Genomic DNA, 22,479 nt, shown 5'->3' on the forward strand with positions numbered 1-22,479 from the left:
CAAAAAAGGTTTTTTTTTTTTGTTGTTTTTTTTTTTGTATACAATATCGAGGCTCGTGAAAGAGCGAACATTAATCACATGAACACACAGAAAGACAAACCGACACATAAAACATATAACATAGGGAGCGGTAGACAAGATGGGGAGAGAGGGGGAAGGACACAAACACAACATTTGAGAGCAGGGACCGAGAGACATGGAGACATCGAGAGACCTGAGAGAGGGCGAGGGCTTTGGGGGGGGGGGGCGTGGGAAGGGGGCAGTGGGAGAGGTATAAAACATATGGACACTGCCAGGACTTCCAGGAAAGAAGTTGGAATTTCAAACAAGGTGGATCTGGGGTGAATTAGCGGGGGTAGAAAAGATCAAGGTTTTGGATGGGGGAAGATAAGAGATGGTGGTGAACAGCTGTTTTAAAGACCTGGAGGGAGGAGTGGGATTGAAGGGAGTGAGGGAGTTTGTTCCAGAGGCGGGAGAAAAGAGGAATGAAAGAGTGAAGGTGAGCGGAGAGCCGAGATTTCGGCAGTTTAACCATCAGAGGGTTGCTGGCAGATCTTGTGCGACCTGTAGGAATATTTGGGGGACAGAGCACAGAGAGAGCTGGGGGTGCAAGGCCGGAGAGGAGTCGGTAGAAGACAGAAAGACCACCTACCTGCCTGCGGTGAGTGAGTGAAAGGCCCTCAGAGATAGCTTCATCGCGGGAGATTCCAATAATTCTGAAAGCTTTGGTTTCAACAGCGTGAAGCCGAGCTAGGTGTGAGGCAGGAGCACCGGCCCATAGGGGAGAACAGTATTCCATTGAGCTGCGGATGAAAGCCTTGTATGTGGTGAGGAGCTCAGGTGTGCCGAGGAAGGACTTCGCACGACGGAGGATGCCCAGTCGGCGACTGGCTTTGGAGGCCAGCTTGGAAATGTGGTTTTCCCAAGAAAGATCATGGCAGATAGTGAGACCCAAAATCTTGAGCGACAGAACTTCTTGGAGAGGATTGTTGAGAAAGTAGATGGGAGGGTTGTCCAGTCGATCTTTTCGGAGAGACATAGTAAGAGTGTGAGATTTGTCAGGATTGAAAGACATGTTCCACTTGTTTGACCAGTCTGTGATTTTGTCCAGGTCTTCAGAGAGTGAGGAGGCAGCAGACTGCCGATCTGAGGGAAGAGGAATGGAGCGGCAGAGAGTGGAGTCATCAGCAAAGAGATAGAGAGGATTTTCGAGAGAGTCAGAGAGATCATTGATGAAGACCAGAAAAAGCACGGGGCCCAGAACACTGCCTTGGGGAACTCCAGCCTGAACAGGAAGAGGAGATGAGAGAAACCCATTCAGGGCCACACGTTGACGACGACTAGAGAGGAAGTCCGCCAGCCATGCGTGGAGATTTCCATGGATACCAAAGGAGGAGAGTTTGGTGAGCAGAGCGGGGTGCCAGACCGTGTCGAAGGCACGTGATATGTCGAGGGAGACAGCTCTAATTTCCTGTTTGGCATTGAGGACCTCCATCCATTGTTGAGACAGCAGAAGCAGCATGTCCAGAGTAGAGTGACCTGGTCTGAAACCAAATTGATGATCAGAGATCAAGCCATTGGAGAAGAGGAAAGATTTCATATCCGAAGCAATGATGGATTCCATGACTTTGCTGATAATTGGGAGAAGGCTGATTGGTCTGTAGTTGCTAGGATCTGTTTTTGCACCTTTTTTGTGCAAAGCGGTGATGTTGGCTGATTTCCAAGCAGATGGCAGTTGACCTTGAGCAAAAGAGAGGGTGAAGAGAACAGAGAGAGGGTGAGATAGAGCAGCAGAGCAGGATTTTAGGACCCGTGGGCTGATGCCGTCGGGTCCAGTTGCAGAATCAGAGTCGAGGGTTGACAGAAACTTTTCCACCTTGTCAGGAGGAAAGGACACGGAGTCCAGGAGCAGCAGGGTACGACTGGGTATGGTGGGTACAGAGAGGGATGGGTTTGGGACACAAGATTTAGAGGCAAACACAGAGTTGAGGCATTCAGCTTTTTCACGTGCGGAGTCAGCTGTGTAGCCGTTTGAGGTAAGGGAGGGGATGGAGGGGGAACAAACACCAGAAACGGATTTGACCAGACGCCACCAGGATTTGGAAGAGGGAGACAGATAAGAGAGTTCGGTCTTGAGAACGGAGAGATATTGTTTCCTGGCTCTCCTGAGGGTGGACACACACTTGTTTCGGGCTTTGTGAAAGGAAATGAGATTTCCTTCCGTTGGATTTGCTTTCCAGGAGACGAAGGCAAGTTGTTTCTGGGCAACAGCCTCACCACAAGATTCCGTGTACCATGGACGGGAGGAAGGGTATGACAACTGAAGACGAGATGGGATAAATCTGTGCATGAGAGAGAGCAATTTACTTTGGAAGAATTCCCAGGATGAGTTGATGTCAGAGGTGGTAGAGATGGGAGACCAGTCCAGATGATTGATGGCTGCTTGAAGACCGTGCCAGTTGGCCTGAGTGAAATGCCAGACTCGTCGACGCTGAGCAGGCTCCCTGAGGATGGTCAGAGAGATGTCCACTTTAACAAGGACATGATCAGATGATCCGATCGGAGCAGAAGAAGAGCAGCAGACATTTTCAGGGAAGTTAGTCATAACCAAGTCCAGAAGAGAAGATGTTCCGTTGACTGAGATCCAGGTCGGGAAATTGACAGATTGTGTCAGTCCCAGTGAGTCGCAGAAGTCCTTTGCTGAGGAGCCATGGCTGGTGAGAGAGGTACCCACACCCAGCCAACTGGCATGATGACAGTTGAAATCACCACATATGAGGAAGAGAGAGTTGGGATGAGTAGATCGAAGTTGGTCCATATCATCAGACAGCGAGATGTAGATGGAGTCATCACTGTTTGGTGGACGGTACAACACACATATGAACAAGAGGTGGGAGCGAAGGGGAAGCCGTAGCCAGAGGTATTCCTGGGGGTGAGGTGGAGAGAGTGCAGTGCAGGGCGAGTGAGGAAGAGAGTTTTTGATAAAGATAGCAACCCCGCCTCCAGGACGAGGCTCAGGTCTATCATACCGGAGGAGGGAGTAGCCCGGGAGAGATACTATGGAATCAGAGACATCATAAAGGAGGAAAGTTTCTGTTAAGCAGATCACGTCTGGTTTGACAGAAGCAACCTGTATGGAGAGATCAGTTAAGTTTGAACGAAGGCCCCGGATGTTTGAGGTCCATACCGTTAATGAAGAGGAAGGGGGAGCATCAGATACAGAACAGGGGGGAGGAGGGGTAGGGTAAGATGTGGAAGAGGTGGAAGAGGTAGGGAGAGCTGTTGAAGGTGTGTCAGAGATTTCAGAATAGCTCGGAGAAAGGGAAGGATGGGGCGGACAAAAGGTTTGATGGTGATTGGGTGAGCCACAATGAGGTGTTATTTGAGGAGGGGGAAGAGCGAGGCAGAAGGTTGGGGGAGATGGAGGTGAGAGTTTGAAGGGGGAAGAAGCGGGGAGGACGCTTTGAGGAGGGGGAGTGAGCGGGGGGAAATTGAGAAGCAATGAGGGTGGGGAGATTTGAAGGGGAGGGGTGAGGGGGGAGTTTGGGAGGGAAGGGACAAGGGGAGGGATTTGAAAGGGATGGGATATGGGGGAGATTTGGAGGGGAGGGGTGAGGCAGGAGTCTAGGAGGGGAGGGGCGAGGGGGCGTCTTGGCGGGGAGGGGTGAGGGAGTAGTTTAGGAGGGAGGGGGCAAGGGGGGAGATTTGAAAGGGATGGTTGATGGGGAAGATTTGGAGGGGAGGGGTGATGGGGAAGATTTGGAGGGGAGGGGTTATGGGGAAGATTTGGAGGGGAGGGGTGAGATTGGATTTTTGAAAGTGTACGATTTATGGGAAACGAACATTTATTGCAAAATGAGTTTCTTGTGACCTTCGAGTTAAAAATACGTTTAAGGACGCTGGATGGAGGATGGAGTGCAGGAGAGTTTAGGGAATGTAGAACAAAGGCACTATAGGAGATGGATATTTTTTTTGGGATGAATTGATTTGGTGAGCAAGTCGAAAGCAGCCTTTTAAAGAAGAAGAAGAAAAAGGTGTTATAAAATATGACGGAATACATAACTTGAGGGGAAAGTGTAAACATTGAAGGTTAATGAGTGAAAACTATCTGGGGAAATGGGGGAGAAACACGTGGTCGAAGAACGAACGAACGAATAAGAATGAATAAACGAATGAGAACAGAGAAGGAAATGTTTTTTTTTTTGTTTTTTTTTTTGAGTTGAGATTTACACAAGGAAGTAGGCTATGGGTGAAAAGACTGGGAATACAGAGAACGAAAGTTATTGGATCACAAACGACGGACCACTGAGAGAAAAACAAAGCCTCAAGGTTGTACAGTGCACACTGTACAAGGCCTTGCTCGCGACACGGCAAACAGACGATCAATTTATGAAAGATAAACACCGAGAAACAACCAAAGTTGCACACAATAACTTCACACACCGAAAGATAAATACAGTTTCGACAAAATACAATTGTGAACAGACTTAACTTCGAAAAACGTGGAGACCGTGTGGAGCTTCGAAAATCCCTGCCGCCGTCTCCAAGATCTCGCGCGATCGGTTGCCATTGATCCATCAAATTGTCCATTTCATCAAGATTAAAATTGACGATCTTGATCAAAGGTCGGATGAAAAGGATGTGAATTGCTGATTTTTTCAGATGAAAATTGATGATTTTAGAGGTTTGACCTTGAGTTAACCTTTGACCTTTTGACCTCAAAAATAGTTGTTTTTCAAATTTAGTGACTCAATGTGCAAATGTTCTTCAATTTCCTCAAAGTCTTTGGGATGAACGATGACGTGTCGAGGTTGTTAAAAATAACAATCATGTCAGGAGTGGGATTTGAACCCACGCCTCCAGGGGAGACTGTGACCTTGAAAGCAGAGCCTTGGACTGCTCAGCCATCCTGACTTTTTAGTTTCATGAAATGTCAGAATTATGGAAAGTATAATTATTCATAGTAGAGTGAAAATTATTTTGAGAAAAACAAGTTACACACCCGCAGCAGACCCAAACGACTAATTATAAAAAGAAGACGTCATGCAGAGCACGACACTTGCAAAATCCACCCCCACCGCCCCAAAAAAGGTTGCCATTGATCCATCAAATTGTCCATTTCATCAAGATTAAAATTGACGATCTTGATCAAAGGTCGGATGAAAAGGATGTGAATTGCTGATTTTTTCAGATGAAAATTGATGATTTTAGAGGTTTGACCTTGAGTTAACCTTTGACCTTTTGACCTCAAAAATAGTTGGTTTTCAAATTTAGTGACTCAATGTGCAAATGTTCTTCAATTTCCTCAAAGTCTTTGGGATGAACGATGACGTGTCGAGGTTCTTAAAAATAACAATCATGTCAGGAGTGGGATTTGAACCCACGCCTCCAGGGGAGACTGTGACCTTGAACGCAGAGCCTTGGACTGCTCAGCCATCCTGACTTTTTAGTTTCATGAAATGTCAGAATTATGGAAAGTATAATTATTCATAGTAGAGTGAAAATTATTTTGAGAAAAACAAGTTACACACCCGCAGCAGACCCAAACGACTAATTATAAAAAGAAGACGTCATGCAGAGCACGACACTTGCAAAATCCACCCCCACCGCCCCAAAAAAGGTTGCCATTGATCCATCAAATTGTCCATTTCATCAAGATTAAAATTGACGATCTTTATCAAAGCTCGGGTTAACAGGATGTGAAGTGATGATTTTTTCAGATGAAAATTGATGATTTTAGAGGTTTGACCTTGAGTTAACCTTTGACCTTTTGACCTCAAAAATAGTTGGTTTTCAAATTTAGTGACTCAATGTGCAAATGTTCTTCAATTTCCTCAAAGTCTTTGGGATGAACGATGACGTCTTGAGGTTGTTAAAAATAACAATCATGTCAGGAGTGGGATTCAAACAAACGTCTCCAGAGGAGACTGCGACCTGAACGCAGCACCTTGGACCGCTCAGCCATCCTGACCTCTTTGTTGCATGAAACGTCAGAATTATGGAAAGTATAATTATTCATTGTAGAGTGAAAATTATTTTGAGAAAAACAAGTTACACACCCGCAGCAGACCCAAACGACTAATTATAAAAAGAAGACGTCATGCAGAGCACGACACTTGCAAAATCCACCCCCACCGCCCCAAAAAAGGTTGCCATTGATCCATCAAATTGTCCATTTCATCAAGATTAAAATTGACGATCTTGATCAAAGCTCGGATTAATAGGATGTGAAGCGATGATTTTTTCAGATGAAAATTGATGATTTTAGAGGTTTGACCTTGAGTTAACCTTTGACCTTTTGACCTCAAAACGAGTTGGTTTTCAAATTTAGTGACTCAATGTGCAAATGTTCTTCAATTTCCTCAAAGTCTTTGGGATGAACGATGACGTCTCGAGGTTGTTAAAAATAACAATCATGTCAGGAGTGGGATTTGAACCCACGCACTCCAGAGGAGACTGCGATCTTAACGCAGCGCCTTAGACCGCTCAGCCATCCTGACTACATAGTCTCATTAAGCGTCAGAAATATGGAAAGTATCATTATTCATTGTAGAGTGAAAATTATTTTGAGAAAAACAAGTTACACACCCGCAGCAGACCCAAACGACTAATTATAAAAAGAAGACGTCATGCAGAGCACGACACTTGCAAAATCCACCCCCACCGCCCCAAAAAAGGTTGCCATTGATCCATCAAATTGTCCATTTCATCAAGATTAAAGTTGACGATCTTGATCAAAGCTCAGGTTAACCGGATGTAAAGTGACGATTTTTCAGATGAAAATTGATGATTTTAGAGGTTTGACCTTGAGTTTACCTATGACCATTTGACCTCAAAAATAGTTGGTTTTCCAATTTAGTGACTCAATGTGCAAATGTTCTTCAATTTCCTCAAGGACTTTGGGATGAACGATGACGTCTTGAGGTTGTTAAAAATAACAATCATGTCAGGAGTGGGATTCGAACCCACGCCTCCAGAGGAGACTGCGACCTGAACGCAGCGCCTTGGACCGCTCGGCCATCCTGACCTCTTTGTTGCATGAAACGTCAGAATTATGGAAAGTATATTTATTCATTGTAGAGTGAAAATTATTTTGAGAAAAACAAGTTACACACCCGCAGCAGACCCAAACGACTAATTATAAAAAAAGACGTCATGCAGAGCACGACAATTGCAAAATCCACCCCCACCGCCGCAAAAAAGGTTGCCATTGATCCATCAAATTGTCCATTTCATCAAGATTAAAATTGACGATCTTGATCAAAGCTCGGATTAATAGGATGTGAAGTGATGATTTTTTCAGATGAAAATTGATGATTTTAGAAGTTTGACCTTGAGTTAACCTTTGACCTTTTGACCTCAAAACGAGTTGGTTTTCAAATTTAGTGACTCAATGTGCAAATGTTCTTCAATTTCCTCAAAGTCTTTGGGATGAACGATGACGTGTCGAGGTTGTTAAAAATAACAATCATGTCAGGAGTGGGATTTGAACCCACGCCTCCAGGAGAGACTGTGACCTTGAACGCAGAGCCTTGGACTGCTCAGCCATCCTGTCTTTTTAGTTTCATGAAATGTCAGAATTATGGAAAGTATAATTATTCATAGTAGCGTGAAAATTATTTTGAGAAAAACAAGTTACACACCCGCAGCAGACCCAAACGACTAATTATAAAAAGAAGACGTCATGCAGAGCACGACACTTGCAAAATCCACCCCCACCGCCCCAAAAAAGGTTGCCATTGATCCATCAAATTGTCCATTTCATCAAGATTAAAATTGACGATCTTTATCAAAGCTCGGGTTAACAGGATGTGAAGTGATGATTTTTTCAGATGAAAATTGATGATTTTAGAGGTTTGACCTTGAGTTAACCTTTGACCTTTTGACCTCAAAAATAGTTGGTTTTCAAATTTAGTGACTCAATGTGCAAATGTTCTTCAATTTCCTCAAAGTCTTTGGGATGAACGATGACGTCTCGAGGTTGTTAAAAATAATAATCATGTCAGGAGTGGGATTTGAACCCACGCCTCCAGAGGAGACTGCGACCTTAGCGCAGCGCCTTAGACCGCTCGGCCATCCTGACTACATAGTCTCATTAAGCGTCAGAATTATGGAAAGTATCATTATTCATAGTAGAGTGAAAATTATTTTGAGAAAGACAAGTTACACACCCGCAGCAGACCCAAACGACTAATTTTAAAAAGAAGACACCATGCAGAGCACGACACTTACAAAGTACACCCCACCACCCCAAAAAAGGTTGCCATGGATCCATCAAATTGTTCATTTCATCAATATTAAAATTGACGATCTTGATCAAAGCTCGGGTTAACAGGATGTGAAGTGACGATTTTTCAGATGAAAATTGATGATCTCAGAGGTTTGACCTTGAGTTTAGCTTTGGCCTTTTGACCTCAAAAATAGTTGGTTTTTCGATTTAGTGACTCAATGCGCAAATGTTCTTCCATTTCCTCAAAGTTTTTGGGATGAACGATGACGTCTCGAGGCTGTTAAAAATAATAATCATGTCAGGAGTGGGATTCAAACAAACGTCTCCAGAGGAGACTGCGACCTGAACGCAGCACCTTGGACCGCTCGGCCATCCTGACCTCTTTGTTGCATGAAACGTCAGAATTATGGAAAGTATAATTATTCATTGTAGAGTGAAAATTATTTTGAGAAAAACAAGTTACACACCCGCAGCAGACCCAAACGACTAATTATAAAAAGAAGACGTCATGCAGAGCACGACACTTGCAAAATCCACCCCCACCGCCACAAAAAAGGTTGCCATTGATCCATCAAATTGTCCATTTCATCAAGATTAAAATTGACGATCTTGATCAAAGCTCGGATTAATAGGATGTGAAGCGATGATTTTTTCAGATGAAAATTGATGATTTTAGAGGTTTGACCTTGAGTTAACCTTTGTCCTTTTGACCTCAAAACGAGTTGGTTTTCAAATTTAGTGACTCAATGTGCAAATGTTCTTCAATTTCCTCAAAGTCTTTGGGATGAACGATGACGTCTCGAGGTTGTTAAAAATAACAATCATGTCAGGAGTGGGATTTGAACCCACGCCTCCAGAGGAGACTGCAACCTTAACGCAGCGCCTTAGACCGCTCAGCCATCCTGACTACATAGTCTCATTAAGCGTCAGAAATATGGAAAGTATCATTATTCATAGTAGAGTGAAAATTATTTTGAGAAAAACAAGTTACACACCCGCAGCAGACCCAAATGACTAATTATGAAAAGAAGACGTCATGCAGAGCACGACACTTGCAAAATCCACCCCCACCGCCCCAAAAAAGGTTGCCATTGATCCATCAAATTGTCCATTTCATCAAGATTAAAATTGACGATCTTGATCAAAGGTCGGATGAAAAGGATGTGAATTGCTGATTTTTTTCAGATGAAAATTGATGATTTTAGAGGTTTGACCTTGAGTTAACCTTTGACCTTTTGACCTCAAAAATAGTTGGTTTTCAAATTTAGTGACTCAATGTGCAAATGTTCTTCAATTTCCTCAAAGTCTTTGGGATGAACGATGACGTGTCGAGGTTGTTAAAAATAACAATCATGTCAGGAGTGGGATTTGAACGCACGCCTCCAGGGGAGACTGTGACCTTGAACGCAGAGCCTTGGACTGCTCAGCCATCCTGACTTTTTAGTTTCATGAAATGTCAGAATTATGGAAAGTATAATTATTCATAGTAGAGTGAAAATTATTTTGAGAAAAACAAGTTACACACCCGCAGCAGACCCAAACGACTAATTATAAAAAGAAGACATCATGCAGAGCACGACACTTGCAAAATCCACCCCCACCGCCCCAAAAAAGGTTGCCATTGATCCATCAAATTGTCCATTTCATCAAGATTAAAATTGACGATCTTTATCAAAGCTCGGGTTAACAGGATGTGAAGTGATGATTTTTTCAGATGAAAATTGATGATTTTAGAGGTTTGACCTTGAGTTAACCTTTGACCTTTTGACCTCAAAAATAGTTGGTTTTCAAATTTAGTGACTCAATGTGCAAATGTTCTTCAATTTCCTCAAAGTGTTTGGGATGAACGATGACGTCTAGAGGTTGTTAAAAATAATAATCATGTCAGGAGTGGGATTTGAACCCATGCCTCCAGAGGAGAACTGCGACCTTAACGCAGTGCCTTAGACCGCTCGGCCATCCTGACTACATAGTCTCATTACGTGTCAGAATTATGGAAAGTATCATTATTCATAGTAGAGTGAAAATTATTTTGAGAAAGACAAGTTACACACCCGCAGCAGACCCAAACGACTAATTTTAAAAAGAAGACACCATGCAGAGCACGACACCTACAAAGTACACCCCACCACCCCAAAAAAGGTTGCCATTGATCCATCAAATTGTCCATTTCATCAATATTAAAATTGACCATCTTGATCAAAGCTCGGGTTAACAGGATGTGAAGTGACGATTTTTCAGATGAAAATTGATGATCCCAGAGGTTTGACCTTGAGTTTAGCTTTGGCCTTTTGACCTCAAAAATAGTTGGTTTTTCGATTTAGTGACTCAATGCGCAAATGTTCTTCCATTTCCTCAAAGTCTTTGGGATGAACGATGACGTCTCGAGGTTGTTAAAAATAACAATCATGTCAGGAGTGGGATTTGAACCCACACCCCCAGGGGAGACTGTGACCTTGAACGCAGCACCTTGGACCACTCGGCCATCCTGACTTCTTAGTCTCATGGAATGTCAGAATTATGGAAAGTATAATTATTCATAGTAGAGTGAAAATTATTTTGAGAAACACAAGTTACACACCCGCAGCAGACCCAAACGACTAATTATAAAAAGAAGACGTCATGCAGAGCACGACACTTGCAAAATCAACCCCCACCGCCCCAAAAAAGGTTGCCATTGATCCATCAAATTGTCCATTTCATCAATATTAAAATTGACGATCTTGATCAAAGCTCGGATTAATAGGATGTGAAGCGATGATTTTTTCAGATGAAAATTGATGATTTTAGAGGTTTGACCTTGAGTTAACCTTTGACCTTTTGACCTCAAAACGAGTTGGTTTTCAAATTTAGTGACTCATTGTGCAAATGTTCTTCAATTTCCTCAAAGTCTTTGGGATGAACGATGACGTCTCGAAGTTGTTAAAAATAATAATCATATCAGGAGTGGGATTTGAACCGAAGCCGCCAGAAGAGACTGCAGCCTGAACACAGCGCCTTAGACTGCTCAGCCATCCTGACTACATACTCATTAAGCGTCAGAATTATGGAAAGTATAATTATTCATAGTAGAGTGAAAATTATTTTGAGAAAGACAAGTTACACACCCGCAGCAGACCCAAACGACTAATTATAAAAAGAAGACGTCATGCAGAGCACGACACTTGCAAAATCCACCCCTAACGCCCCAAAAAAGGTTGCCATTGATCCATCAAATTGTCCATTTCAGCAAGATTAAAATTGACGATCTTGATCAAAGCTCGGGTTAACAGGATGCGAAGCGATGATTTTTCAGATGAAAATTGATGGTTTCAGAGGTTTGACCTTGAGTTTAGCTTTGGCCTTTTGACCTCAAAAATAGTTGGTTTTTCGATTTAGTGACTCAATGCGCAAATGTTCTTCCATTTCCTCAAAGTTTTTGGGATGAACGATGACGTCTCCAGGTTGTTAAAAATAATAATCATGTCAGGAGTGGGATTCAAACAAACGTCTCCAGAGGAGACTGCGACCTGAACGCAGCACCTGGGACCACTCGGCCATCCTGACTTCTTATTTCATGGGATGTCAGAATTATGGAAAGTATAATTATTCATAGTAGAGTGAAAATTATTTTGAGAAAAATAAGTTACACACCCGCAGCAGACCCAAACGACTAATTATAAAAAGCAGACGTCATGCAGAGCACGACACTTGCAAAATACACCCCCACCGCCCCAAAAAAGGTTGCCATTGATCCATCAAATTGTCCATTTCATCAAGATTAAAATTGACGATCTTGATCAAAGCTCAGGTTAACCGGATGTAAAGTGACGATTTTTCAGATGAAAATTGATGATTTTAGAGGTTTGACCTTGAGTTTACCTATGACCATTTGACCTCAAAAATAGTTGGTTTTCCAATTTAGTGACTCAATGTGCAAATGTTCTTCAATTTCCTCAAGGACTTTGGGATGAAAGATGACGTCTTGAGGTTGTTAAAAATAGCAATCATGTCAGGAGTGGGATTCGAACCCACGCCTCCAGAGGAGACTGTGACCTGAACGCAGCGCCTTGGACTGCTCGGCCATCCTGACCTCTTTGTTGCATGAAACGTCAGAATTATGGAAAGTATAATTATTCATTGTAGAGTGAAAATTATTTTGAGAAAAACAAGTTACACACCCGCAGCAGACCCAAACGACTAATTATAAAAAGAAGACGTCATGCAGAGCACGACACTTGCAAAATCCACCCCCACCGCCCCAAAAAAGGTTGCCATTGATCCATCAAATTGTCCATTTCATCAAGATTAAAATTGACGATCTTGATCAAAGCTCGGATTAATAGGATGTGAAGCGATGATTTTTTCAGATGAAAATTGATGATTTTAGAGGTTTGACCTTGAGTTAACCTTTGACCTTTTGACCTCAAAACGAGTTGGTTTTCAAATTTAGTGACTCAATGTGCAAATGTTCTTCAATTTCCTCAAAGTCTTTGGGATGAACGATGACGTCTCGAGGTTGTTAAAAATAACAATCATGTCAGGAGTGGGATTTGAACCCACGCCTCCAGAGGAGACTGCGACCTTAACGCAGCGCCTTAGACCGCTCGGCCATCCTGACTACATAGTCGCATCAAGCGTCAGAATTATGAAAAGTATCATTATTCATAGTAGAGTGAAAATTATTTTGAGAAAAACAAGTTGCACACACGCAGCAGACCCAAATGACTAATTATGAAAAGAAGACGTCATGCAGAGCACGACACTTGCAAAATCCACCCCCACCGCCCCAAAAAAGGTTGCCATTGATCCATCAAATTGTCCATTTCATCAAGATTAAAATTGACGATCTTGATCAAAGGTCGGATGAAAAGGATGTGAATTGCTGATTTTTTCAGATGAAAATTGATGATTTTAGAGGTTTGACCTTGAGTTAACCTTTGACCTTTTGACCTCAAAAATAGTTGGTTTTCAAATTTAGTGACTCAATGTGCAAATGTTCTTCAATTTCCTCAAAGTCTTTGGGATGAACGATGACGTGTCGAGGTTGTTAAAAAGTAACAATCATGTCAGGAGTGGGATTTGACACCCACGCCTCCAGGAGAGACTGTGACCTTGAACGCAGAGCCTTGGACTGCTCAGCCATCCTGACTTTTTAGTTTCATGAAATGTCAGAATTATGGAAAGTATAATTATTCATAGTAGAGTGAAAATTATTTTGAGAAAAACAAGTTACACACCCGCAGCAGACCCAAACGACTAATTATAAAAAGAAGACGTCATGCAGAGCACGACACTTGCAAAATCCACCCCCACCGCCCCAAAAAAGGTTGCCATTGATCCATCAAATTGTCCATTTCATCAAGATTAAAATTGACGATCTTGATCAAAGGTCGGATGAAAAGGATGTGAATTGCTGATTTTTTCAGATGAAAATTGATGATTTTAGAGGTTTGACCTTGAGTTAACCTTTGACCTTTTGACCTCAAAAATAGTTGGTTTTCAAATTTAGTGACTCAAAGTGCAAATGTTCTTCAATTTCCTCAAAGTCTTTGGGATTAACGATGACGTGTCGAGGTTGTTAAGAATAACAATCATGTCAGGAGTGGGATTTGAACCCACGCCTCCAGGGGAGATTGCGACCTTGAACGCAGAGCCTAGGACTGCTCAGCCATCCTGACTTTTTAGTTTCATGAAATGTCAGACTTATGGAAAGTATAATTATTCATAGTAGAGTGAAAATTATTTTGAGAAAAACAAGTTACACACCCGCAGCAGACCCAAACGACTAATTATAAAAAGAAGACGTCATGCAGAGCACGACACTTGCAAAATCCACCCCCACCGCCCCAAAAAAGGTTGCCATTGATCCATCAAATTGTCCATTTCATCAAGATTAAAATTGACGATCTTTATCAAAGCTCGGGTTAACAGGATGTGAAGTGATGATTTTTTCAGATGAAAATTGATGATTTTAGAGGTTTGACCTTGAGTTAACCTTTGACCTTTTGACCTCAAAAATCGTTGGTTTTCAAATTTAGTGACTCAATGTGCAAATGTTCTTCAATTTCCTCAAAGTCTTTGGGATGGACGATGACGTCTCGAGGTTGTTAAAAATAATAATCATATCAGGAGTGGGATTTGAACCGAAGCCGCCAGAAGAGACTGCAGCCTGAACACAGCGCCTTAGACTGCTCAGCCATCCTGACTACATACTCATTAAGCGTCAGAATTATGGAAAGTATAATTATTCATAGTAGAGTGAAAATTATTTTGAGAAAGACAAGTTACACACCCGCAGCAGACCCAAACGACTAATTATAAAAAGAAGACGTCATGCAGAGCACGACACTTGCAAAATCCACCCCTAACGCCCCAAAAAAGGTTGCCATTGATCCATCAAATTGTCCATTTCAGCAAGATTAAAATTGACGATCTTGATCAAAGCTCGGGTTAACAGGATGCGAAGCGATGATTTTTCAGATGAAAATTGATGGTTTCAGAGGTTTGACCTTGAGTTTAGCTTTGGCCTTTTGACCTCAAAAATAGTTGGTTTTTCGATTTAGTGACTCAATGCGCAAATGTTCTTCCATTTCCTCAAAGTTTTTGGGATGAACGATGACGTCTCCAGGTTGTTAAAAATAATAATCATGTCAGGAGTGGGATTCAAACAAACGTCTCCAGAGGAGACTGCGACCTGAACGCAGCACCTGGGACCACTCGGCCATCCTGACTTCTTATTTCATGGGATGTCAGAATTATGGAAAGTATAATTATTCATAGTAGAGTGAAAATTATTTTGAGAAAAATAAGTTACACACCCGCAGCAGACCCAAACGACTAATTATAAAAAGCAGACGTCATGCAGAGCACGACACTTGCAAAATACACCCCCACCGCCCCAAAAAAGGTTGCCATTGATCCATCAAATTGTCCATTTCATCAAGATTAAAATTGACGATCTTGATCAACGCTCAGGTTAACCGGATGTAAAGTGACGATTTTTCAGATGAAAATTGATGATTTTAGAGGTTTGACCTTGAGTTTACCTATGACCATTTGACCTCAAAAATAGTTGGTTTTCCAATTTAGTGACTCAATGTGCAAATGTTCTTCAATTTCCTCAAGGACTTTGGGATGAAAGATGACGTCTTGAGGTTGTTAAAAATAGCAATCATGTCAGGAGTGGGATTCGAACCCACGCCTCCAGAGGAGACTGTGACCTGAACGCAGCGCCTTGGACTGCTCGGCCATCCTGACCTCTTTGTTGCATGAAACGTCAGAATTATGGAAAGTATAATTATTCATTGTAGAGTGAAAATTATTTTGAGAAAAACAAGTTACACACCCGCAGCAGACCCAAACGACTAATTATAAAAAGAAGACGTCATGCAGAGCACGACACTTGCAAAATCCACCCCCACCGCCCCAAAAAAGGTTGCCATTGATCCATCAAATTGTCCATTTCATCAAGATTAAAATTGACGATCTTGATCAAAGCTCGGATTAATAGGATGTGAAGCGATGATTTTTTCAGATGAAAATTGATGATTTTAGAGGTTTGACCTTGAGTTAACCTTTGACCTTTTGACCTCAAAACGAGTTGGTTTTCAAATTTAGTGACTCAATGTGCAAATGTTCTTCAATTTCCTCAAAGTCTTTGGGATGAACGATGACGTCTCGAGGTTGTTAAAAATAACAATCATGTCAGGAGTGGGATTTGAACCCACGCCTCCAGAGGAGACTGCGACCTTAACGCAGCGCCTTAGACTGCTCGGCCATCCTGACTACATAGTCTCATCAAGCGTCAGAATTATGAAAAGTATCATTATTCATAGTAGAGTGAAAATTATTTTGAGAAAAACAAGTTGCACACACGCAGCAGACCCAAATGACTAATTATGAAAAGAAGACGTCATGCAGAGCACGACACTTGCAAAATCCACCCCCACCGCCCCAAAAAAGGTTGCCATTGATCCATCAAATTGTCCATTTCATCAAGATTAAAATTGACGATCTTGATCAAAGGTCGGATGAAAAGGATGTGAATTGCTGATTTTTTCAGATGAAAATTGATGATTTTAGAGGTTTGACCTTGAGTTAACCTTTGACCTTTTGACCTCAAAAATAGTTGGTTTTCAAATTTAGTGACTCAATGTGCAAATGTTCTTCAATTTCCTCAAAGTCTTTGGGATGAACGATGACGTGTCGAGGTTGTTAAAAAGTAACAATCATGTCAGGAGTGGGATTTGACACCCACGCCTCCAGGAGAGACTGTGACCTTGAACGCAGAGCCTTGGACTGCTCAGCCATCCTGACTTTTTAGTTTCATGAAATGTCAGAATTATGGAAAGTATAATTATTCATAGTAGAGTGAAAATTATTTTGAGAAAAACAAGTTACACACCCGCAGCAGACCCAAACGACTAATTATAAAAAGAAGACGTCATGCAGAGCACGACACTTGCAAAATCCACCCCCACCGCCCCAAAAAAGGTTGCCATTGATCCATCAAATTGTCCATTTCATCAAGATTAAAATTGACGATCTTGATCAAAGGTCGGATGAAAAGGATGTGAATTGCTGATTTTTTCAGATGAAAATTGATGATTTTAGAGGTTTGACCTTGAGTTAACCTTTGACCTTTTGACCTCAAAAATAGTTGGTTTTCAAATTTAGTGACTCAAAGTGCAAATGTTCTTCAATTTCCTCAAAGTCTTTGGGATTAACGATGATGTGTCGAGGTTGTTAAGAATAACAATCATGTCAGGAGTGGGATTTGAACCCACGCCTCCAGGGTAGATTGCGACCTTGAACGCAGAGCCTTGGACTGCTCAGCCATCCTGACTTTTTAGTTTCATGAAATGTCAGACTTATGGAAAGTATAATTATTCATAGTAGAGTGAAAATTATTTTGAGAAAAACAAGTTACACACCCGCAGCAGACCCAAACGACTAATTATAAAAAGAAGACGTCATGCAGAGCACGACACTTGCAAAATCCACCCCCACCGCCCCAAAAAAGGTTGCCATTGATCCATCAAATTGTCCATTTCATCAAGATTAAAATTGACGATCTTTATCAAAGCTCGGGTTAACAGGATGTGAAGTGATGATTTTTTCAGATGAAAATTGATGATTTTAGAGGTTTGACCTTGAGTTAACCTTTGACCTTTTGACCTCAAAAATCGTTGGTTTTCAAATTTAGTGACTCAATGTGCAAATGTTCTTCAATTTCCTCAAAGTCTTTGGGATGGACGATGACGTCTCGAGGTTGTTAAAAATAATAATCATGTCAGGAGTGGGATTTGAACCCACGCCTCCAGAGGAGACTGTGACCTTAACGCAGCGCCTTAGACCGCTCGGCCATCCTGACTACATAGTCTCATTAAGCGTCAGAATTATGGAAAGTATCATTATTCATAGTAGAGTGAAAATTATTTTGAGAAAGACAAGTTACACACCCGCAGCAGACCCAAACGACTAAGTTTAAAAAGAAGACACCATGCAGAGCACGACACTTACAAAGTACACCCCACCACCCCAAAAAAGGTTGCCATTGATCCATGAAATTGTCCATTTCATCAATATTAAAATTGACGATCTTGATCAAAGCTCGGGTTAACAGGATGTGAAGTGACGATTTTTCAGATGAAAATTGATGATCTCAGAGGTTTGACCTTGAGTTTAGCTTTGGCCTTTTGACCTCAAAAATAGTTGGTTTTTCGATTTAGTGACTCAATGCGCAAATGTTCTTCCATTTCCTCAAAGTTTTTGGGATGAACGATGACGTCTCGAGGTTGGTAAAAATAACAATCATGTCAGGAGTGGGATTTGAACCCACGCCTCCAGGAGAGACTGTGACCTTGAACGCAGAGCCTTGGACTGCTCAGCCATCCTGACTTTTTAGTTTCATGAAATGTCAGAATTATGGAAAGTATAATTATTCATAGTAGAGTGAAAATTATTTTGAGAAAAACAAGTTACACACCCGCAGCAGACCCAAACGACTAATTATAAAAAGAAGTCGTCATGCAGAGCACGACACTTGCAAAATCCACCCCCACCGCCCCAAAAAAGGTTGCCATTGATCCATCAAATTGTCCATTTCATCAAGATTAAAATTGACGATCTTGATCAAAGGTCGGATGAAAAGGATGTGAACTGCTGATTTTTTCAGATGAAAATTGATGATTTTAGAGGTTTGACCTTGAGTTAACCTTTGACCTTTTGACCTCAAAAATAGTTGGTTTTCAAATTTAGTGACTCAATGTGCAAATGTTCTTCAATTTCCTCAAAGTCTTTGGGATGAACGATGACGTGTCGAGGTTGTTAAAAATAACAATCATGTCAGGAGTGGGATTTGAACCCACGCCTCCAGGGGAGACTGTGACCTTGAACGCAGCACCTTGGACCGCTCGGCCATCCTGACTTCTTAGTCTCATGGAATGTCAGAATTATGGAAAGTATAATTATTCATAGTAGAGTGAAAATTATTTTGAGAAAAACAAGTTACACACCCGCAGCAGACCCAAACGACTATTTATAAAAAGCAGACGTCATGCAGAGCACGACACTTGCAAAATACACCCCCACCGCCCCAAAAAAGGTTGCCATTGATCCATCAAATTGTCCATTTCATCAAGATTAAAGTTGACGATCTTGATCAAAGCTCAGGTTAACCGGATGTAAAGTGACGATTTTTCAGATGAAAATTGATGATTTTAGAGGTTTGACCTTGAGTTAACCTTTGACCTTTTGACCTCAAAACGAGTTGGTTTTCAAATTTAGTGACTCATTGCGCAAATGTTCTTCAATTTCCTCAAAGTCTTTGGGATGAACGATGACGTCTCGAGGTTGTTAAAAATAATAATCATGTCAGGAGTGGGATTCAAACAAACGTCTCCAGAGGAGACTGCGACCTGAACGCAGCACCTTGGACCACTCGGCCATCCTGACTTCTTAGTCTCATGGAATGTCAGAATTATGGAAAGTATAATTATTCATAGTAGAGTGAAAATTATTTTGAGAAAAACAAGTTGCACACACGCAGCAGACCCAAATGACTAATTATGAAAAGAAGACGTCATGCAGAGCACGACACTTGCAAAATCCACCCCCACCGCCCCAAAAAAGGTTGCCATTGATCCATCAAATTGTCCATTTCATCAAGATTAAAATTGACGATCTTGATCAAAGGTCGGATGAAAAGGATGTGAATTGCTGATTTTTTCAGATGAAAATTGATGATTTTAGAGGTTTGACCTTGAGTTAACCTTTGACCTTTTGACCTCAAAAATAGTTGGTTTTCAAATTTAGTGACTCAATGTGCAAATGTTCTTCAATTTCCTCAAAGTCTTTGGGATGAACGATGACGTGTCGAGGTTGTTAAAAATAACAATCATGTCAGGAGTGGGATTTGAACCCACGCCTCCAGGAGAGACTGTGACCTTGAACGCAGAGCCTTGGACTGCTCAGCCATCCTGACTTTTTAGTTTCATGAAATGTCAGAATTATGGAAAGTATAATTATTCATAGTAGAGTGAAAATTATTTTGAGAAAAACAAGTTACACACCCGCAGCAGACCCAAACGACTAATTATAAAAAGAAGACGTCATGCAGAGCACGACACTTGCAAAATCCACCCCCACCGCCCCCAAAAAAGGTTGCCATTGATCCATCAAATTGTCCATTTCATCAAGATTAAAATTGACGATCTTTATCAAAGCTCGGGTTAACAGGATGTGAAGTGATGATTTTTTCAGATGAAAATTGATGATTTTAGAGGTTTGACCTTGAGTTAACCTTTGACCTTTTCATCTCAAAAATAGTTGGTTTTCAAATTTAGTGACTCAATGTGCAAATGTTCTTCAATTTCCTCAAAGTGTTTGGGATGAACGATGACGTCTCGAGGTTGTTAAAAATAATAATCATGTCAGGAGTGGGATTTGAACCCACGCCTCCAGAGGAGACTGCGACCTTAACGCAGCGCCTTAGACCGCTCGGCCATCCTGACTACATAGTCTCATTACGCGTCAGAATTATGGAAAGTATCATTATTCATAGTAGAGTGAAAATTATTTTGAGAAAGACAAGTTACACACCCGCAGCAGACCCAAACGACTAATTTTAAAAAGAAGACACCATGCAGAGCACGACACTGACAAAGTACACCCCACCACCCCAAAAAAGGTTGCCATTGATCCATCAAATTGTCCATTTCATCAATATTAAAATTGACGATCTTGATCAAAGCTCGGGTTAACAGGATGTGAAGTGACGAGTTTTCAGATGAAAATTGATGATCTCAGAGGTTTAGACCTTGAGTTTAGCTTTGGCCTTTTGACCTCAAAAATAGTTGGTTTTTCGATTTAGTGACTCAATGCGCAAATGTTCTTCCATTTCCTCAAAGTTTTTGGGATGAACGATGACGTCTCGAGGTTGTTAAAAATAACAACCATGTCAGGAGTGGGATTTGAACCCATGCCTCCAGGGGAGACTGTGACCTTGAGCGCAGCACCTTGGACCGCTCGGCCATCCTGACTTCTTAGTCTCATGGAATGTCAGAATTATGGAAAGTATAATTATTCATAGTAGAGTGAAAATTATTTTGAGAAAAACAAGTTACACACCCGCAGCAGACCCAAACGACTAATTATAAAAAGCAGACGTCATGCAGAACACGACACTTGCAAAATACACCCCCACCGCCCCAAAAAAGGTTGCCATTGATCCATCAAATTGTCCATTTCATCAAGATTAAAGTTGACGATCTTGATCAAAGCTCAGGTTAACCGGATGTAAAGTGACGATTTTTCAGATGAAAATTGATGATTTTAGAGGTTTGACCTTGAGTTTACCTATGACCGTTTGACCTCAAAAATAGTTGGTTTTCCAATTTAGTGACTCAATGTGCAAATGTTCTTCAATTTCCTCAAGGACTTTGGGATGAACGATGACGTCTCGAGGTTGTTAAAAATAACAATCATATCAGGAGTGGGATTTGAACCGAAGCCGCCAGAAGAGACTGCAGCCTGAACGCAGCGCCTTAGACCGCTCAGCCATCCTGACTACAAACTCATTAAGCGTCAGAATTTTGGAAAGTATAATTATTCATAGTAGAGTGAAAATTATTTTGAGAAAGACAAGTTACACACCCGCAGCAGACCCAAACGACTAATTATAAAATGAAGACGTCATGCAGAGCACGACACTTGCAAAATCCACCCCCACCGCCCCAAAAAAGGTTGCCATTGATCCATCAAATTGTCCATTTCATCAAGATTAAAATTGACGATCTTGATCAAAGGTCGGATGAAAAGGATGTGAATTGCTGATTTTTTCAGATGAAAATTGATGATTTTAGAGGTTTGACCTTGAGTTAACCTTTGACCTTTTGACCTCAAAAATAGTTGGTTTTCAAATTTAGTGACTCAATGTGCAAATGTTCTTCAATTTCCTCAAAGTCTTTGGGATGAACGATGACGTGTCGAGGTTGTTAAAAATAACAATCATGTCAGGAGTGGGATTTGAACCCACGCCTCCAGGAAAGACTGTGACCTTGAACGCAGAGCCTTGGACTGCTCAGCCATCCTGACTTTTTAGTTTCATGAAATGTCAGAATTATGGAAAGTATAATTATTCATAGTAGAGTGAAAATTATTTTGAGAAAAACAAGTTACACACCCGCAGCAGACCCAAACGACTAATTATAAAAAGAAGACGTCATGCAGAGCACGACACTTGCAAAATCCACCCCCACCGCCCCAAAAAAGGTTGCCATTGATCCATCAAATTGTCCATTTCATCAAGATTAAAATTGACGATCTTGATCAAAGGTCGGATGAAAAGGATGTGAACTGCTGATTTTTTCAGATGAAAATTGATGATTTTAGAGGTTTGACCTTGAGTTAACCTTTGACCTTTTGACCTCAAAAATAGTTGGTTTTCAAATTTAGTGACTCAATGTGCAAATGTTCTTCAATTTCCTCAAAGTCTTTGGGATGAACGATGACGTGTCGAGGTTGTTAAAAATAACAATCATGTCAGGAGTGGGATTCGAACCCACACCTCCAGAGGAGACTGCGACCTGAACGCAGCGCCTTGGACCACTCGGCCATCCTGACCTCTTTGTCGCATGAAACGTCAGAATTATGGAAAGTATAATTATTCATTGTAGAGTGAAAATTATTTTGAGAAAAACAAGTTACACACCCGCAGCAGACCCAAACGACTAATTATAAAAAGAAGACGTCATGCAGAGCACGAC

General features: G+C 41.5%; 15 non-coding genes across 15 annotated transcripts; all 15 read right to left on the minus strand.

The window, feature by feature from the left end:
• Positions 1-6,416: 6,416 nt before the first annotated feature.
• On the minus strand, positions 6,417-6,500 carry TRNAL-AAG (transfer RNA leucine (anticodon AAG)). The gene has a single exon. It is a non-coding gene; the product is annotated as a tRNA-Leu (tRNA).
• Positions 6,501-6,944: 444 nt separating this feature from the next.
• Positions 6,945-7,027, minus strand: TRNAL-CAG (transfer RNA leucine (anticodon CAG)). The gene has a single exon. It is a non-coding gene; the product is annotated as a tRNA-Leu (tRNA).
• Positions 7,028-8,000: 973 nt separating this feature from the next.
• TRNAL-UAG (transfer RNA leucine (anticodon UAG)) lies at positions 8,001-8,083 on the minus strand. Its single transcript has one exon. It is a non-coding gene; the product is annotated as a tRNA-Leu (tRNA).
• A 971-nt stretch (positions 8,084-9,054) lies between these two features.
• Positions 9,055-9,137, minus strand: TRNAL-AAG (transfer RNA leucine (anticodon AAG)). The gene has a single exon. It is a non-coding gene; the product is annotated as a tRNA-Leu (tRNA).
• A 975-nt stretch (positions 9,138-10,112) lies between these two features.
• On the minus strand, positions 10,113-10,196 carry TRNAL-AAG (transfer RNA leucine (anticodon AAG)). Its single transcript has one exon. It is a non-coding gene; the product is annotated as a tRNA-Leu (tRNA).
• A 443-nt stretch (positions 10,197-10,639) lies between these two features.
• On the minus strand, positions 10,640-10,723 carry TRNAL-CAA (transfer RNA leucine (anticodon CAA)). The gene has a single exon. It is a non-coding gene; the product is annotated as a tRNA-Leu (tRNA).
• A 1,496-nt stretch (positions 10,724-12,219) lies between these two features.
• On the minus strand, positions 12,220-12,302 carry TRNAL-CAG (transfer RNA leucine (anticodon CAG)). Its single transcript has one exon. It is a non-coding gene; the product is annotated as a tRNA-Leu (tRNA).
• A 445-nt stretch (positions 12,303-12,747) lies between these two features.
• Positions 12,748-12,830, minus strand: TRNAL-AAG (transfer RNA leucine (anticodon AAG)). Its single transcript has one exon. It is a non-coding gene; the product is annotated as a tRNA-Leu (tRNA).
• Positions 12,831-15,386: 2,556 nt separating this feature from the next.
• On the minus strand, positions 15,387-15,469 carry TRNAL-CAG (transfer RNA leucine (anticodon CAG)). Its single transcript has one exon. It is a non-coding gene; the product is annotated as a tRNA-Leu (tRNA).
• A 445-nt stretch (positions 15,470-15,914) lies between these two features.
• On the minus strand, positions 15,915-15,997 carry TRNAL-AAG (transfer RNA leucine (anticodon AAG)). The gene has a single exon. It is a non-coding gene; the product is annotated as a tRNA-Leu (tRNA).
• A 1,505-nt stretch (positions 15,998-17,502) lies between these two features.
• On the minus strand, positions 17,503-17,585 carry TRNAL-AAG (transfer RNA leucine (anticodon AAG)). The gene has a single exon. It is a non-coding gene; the product is annotated as a tRNA-Leu (tRNA).
• Positions 17,586-18,557: 972 nt separating this feature from the next.
• On the minus strand, positions 18,558-18,641 carry TRNAL-CAA (transfer RNA leucine (anticodon CAA)). The gene has a single exon. It is a non-coding gene; the product is annotated as a tRNA-Leu (tRNA).
• Positions 18,642-20,143: 1,502 nt separating this feature from the next.
• TRNAL-AAG (transfer RNA leucine (anticodon AAG)) lies at positions 20,144-20,226 on the minus strand. Its single transcript has one exon. It is a non-coding gene; the product is annotated as a tRNA-Leu (tRNA).
• Positions 20,227-20,670: 444 nt separating this feature from the next.
• Positions 20,671-20,754, minus strand: TRNAL-CAA (transfer RNA leucine (anticodon CAA)). Its single transcript has one exon. It is a non-coding gene; the product is annotated as a tRNA-Leu (tRNA).
• Positions 20,755-22,253: 1,499 nt separating this feature from the next.
• Positions 22,254-22,336, minus strand: TRNAL-CAG (transfer RNA leucine (anticodon CAG)). Its single transcript has one exon. It is a non-coding gene; the product is annotated as a tRNA-Leu (tRNA).
• Between the last annotated feature and the right edge of the window lie 143 nt (positions 22,337-22,479).

Source organism: Myxine glutinosa, chromosome 1 (genome assembly GCF_964187855.1).
Source record: "Myxine glutinosa chromosome 1, kmMyxGlut1.1, whole genome shotgun sequence".
In the NCBI taxonomy this organism is placed as follows: Eukaryota; Metazoa; Chordata; class Myxini; order Myxiniformes; family Myxinidae; genus Myxine; species Myxine glutinosa.